Source organism: Austrofundulus limnaeus, unplaced genomic scaffold, assembly GCF_001266775.1.
Source record: "Austrofundulus limnaeus strain Quisiro unplaced genomic scaffold, Austrofundulus_limnaeus-1.0 Scaffold32, whole genome shotgun sequence".
Lineage (NCBI taxonomy): Eukaryota > Metazoa > Chordata > Actinopteri > Cyprinodontiformes > Rivulidae > Austrofundulus > Austrofundulus limnaeus.
Window position 1 is genome coordinate 2907239 of NW_013952434.1, and position 3105 is coordinate 2910343.

Sequence of the window (3105 nt, forward strand, 5' to 3'; positions counted from 1 at the left end):
CTTTAACTTTTATCAAAGTAATTTTATGATAGGATACTTGTACTTTTACTCAAGTATCACTTTGTGGTACTTTATACAACACTGGTTGTACATAGGAGAGCAAACGCTTGACGGACAATCAAACTATTTGAATGGTGCATGGCGTGCATAGACTGTGCATGTTTACAAAAATTAGGAGGTGCACGACACACAGGGGTGTCGCTGTTGGCACACGCACTCTCGTGCCATGTTCAACGCGTCAACTATAAACTAAGCTTTATGTGATTGACAARTGCGACCAATAAAACCTGAAAATGTAGGCTGCATCTGAGTATTCTACATGGCTGACGCCGGGTATCCCAGAATTCCTTGCGCTATCAGCAAATTAAACAGGAAAAACAATGATTTTTTAATTGTATTTTTTTTATTATTTACAATAAAGTTTTTTTTGCTTTTTGCTTTTTTCATGGTGGAGTTTGGAAATTTATCCCGGACTGAAGAATTTGGTTTTAAATGTAAGTTTAGCATATTAACTGATGAAACGTTTACTCCAAAGAGATGTCAAATAAAATGCAGTCACAAGTACTGATATTTGAGCTAAACCACAATTATAATTGCCTTTTTTTAAATTTGAATATAAAGTTTCTGTAATAATACTAAATTTTGTGAAGCTATATGGTGAAAAAAMCCAACTGAAGGCATGTGATATTAAACGTATGGTGGGGTAGCATGTGGTCACGCAAACACGTCTTACATAGACTAGACCGTTTCATTTCACTGCTGTTTATGCAGTCTATAGCGGCCTACGGCCCACGTAGGGTATGGTGTGCCGCTGTCTATGTCAGCTACAACCCATGAACTGAGACACAGCGTATACCAGGGTGGTCCGTGTCCCTGTTCCTGTTTGTGGTGTTCATGGAAAGGAGCACAAGATGTGTGGTTTGGAAACCTCAGGGTCTCGTCTAGAGATATGATGTTCACGAACTATCCTAAACTTTTGAATGACTCCTTACAACAAACAATAAGCCGTTTGCATAGATTTATTTATTTGTTTATTTAGACTAAGAACTGTGTCAAAAGGCAAAGCTCTTCATTTCCTGTCTATGTTCCAATCCTCACCTATGGTTATGAGGCATGGATCATGACCAACAAAAAGATCCTAGATACAAGAGGCCAAAATACTTTAAGCTTCCTTCATTGGGTGGCCGGGCTCAGCTCCATTTGAACTTCCGAAATCGAACAACCATGCGACTGTGCATTGACTGCTCGGTTTTGAATGGTGTAAGTGGAGGCCTTTAGAGATTATTCAGGGGGAGCTCAAAGTAAAGCCACGGCTCCTTCTCATCGAAAGGAGYCAGCAGAGGTGGTTCAGTCTTGGGGTACCCCAGGTGGAGCTAGAAAGGGTCGCTGGGGAGAAGGATTATCTGGGTTTTTCTCCTGGAACTGTTTCTTCCATACCCTACTACTGGAAATGGAAAAGCTTTAAAAACATCACAGGTTTGCTGACCAGTCTTTCTATRTGAAGTATGYATGTTCTCTTTGTGCTTGTATGGGTTTATTCCAGGTAGGTGYAGTTGGTTATCTCTTCTGTGTGACCCTGTGATGGATTTGCAACCTGTCCAGGGTGTAGCCTGCCTCTGTGGATGCTGGCGATAGATACCAGCTCCTTGCAACCAAAAAATGGTTGGAAAAAGGTTACATTCGACAACCAGCCTTTCTGGTGTTTGCATGTTCTCCATGTGCTTCCAAGTACTCCAGTTTCCTCCCACACCCATTAACATGCAAGTTGGATTCATTGTAACTCTAAGCTGTCCCAGGTGTGGGTGAGAGTGTGAATGGGTGTGAAAGACCTCATATCCATTCTAAAACATGTTGGTTCAACTGTGTGATTCTCTTTGTGGTTGACTAATTTTTATTTTAAATGCAAAATTAAACACTTTGAGTCATTTCTGCCATTTCCGTGTTGCTGAAATTATTATTTTTTTCCTGCTTGAGACAAGAAGAGCTAAGGAACAAAACAAAAAGGAAGCCCAACTTTTCATGCAAATATTTGTCCCCAACCCCCACAGTGAAGCACCCCCACCCCATTGAAGCTCCATAAACACAATTGTAAGACCAATAAAACAAAGGGTAAGATTATTTTGTACCAGATTGTCTTTGTTTGTTTGTTTGAAATTGTTCACATTTGCCCATATCTGTGTGATGAACGACACTATCCTRTATTATAATTATGCTGATTTCATTTTCATTCATGTTACAAGACGCTATTGATTCCTTTTTGTGTTTGATGTAGATTTAGCATAACTCACCACATGATCAAAGTGCTGAACTTRCCCATGAATGCATGAACAGAAATGTCAAATCAATAGTTCACAGGTCAATAATTCCACCCATTTCTTGCCAATCGCAGGATATTTGTGTATGCATAAAAACAGAAAACGAAGCACATATTTTGATATATTTTAATTATTACCTTAAAAATAACATATTGTGTGGGTGGGATGCTGTTAAAATGGGTTCRTTGCATAGATAGTCAAAATTATAATAACCTTTTTTTTTATCAGAGATGTCTCGTCCTTTCACAGTGTCTGAATTGTGCTATTTTAGGACGAGGCTGCCAAACGCGTTGCCTTTAGCTCCCATCACCCTGCTGCCCTCAGGGGGTTCACCAGGGTCTTCTGCTCTGCTGTTGATGACATTTAGGTCCACATGAATCAATGAGACAAGCTGTGGAGGGGTGCCTGAGTTTTGCAGCAGCCCCCCACATGGMTCACATTTTTAGCCAACGTCATGCAAAGGCAGAGCAGTTGGAGGGGATTAGGAACATTTTGGGCTAATTTTATCTGGTAAAACATGTCACCATCGTCTTAAACATGTTTTAAGGTTTTCAAACTTCATCTGGTACTGTCGTAATCGTAATAAGTTATCATTAAATCATTAAAGACTACTGAATGWGTACAGTTATGTTTATCTGTCACACCAAACTATATATCTGTCTGTGTTTGACAGATGTACTGTAACTATCGCGCCAATGGATATAACGGTGGTCAAAAACAAACAAAAGAAGAGATCCACTGACCAATTAGATTCATCGTTTGTATACGTAAAAACACGAGACAGATTGTG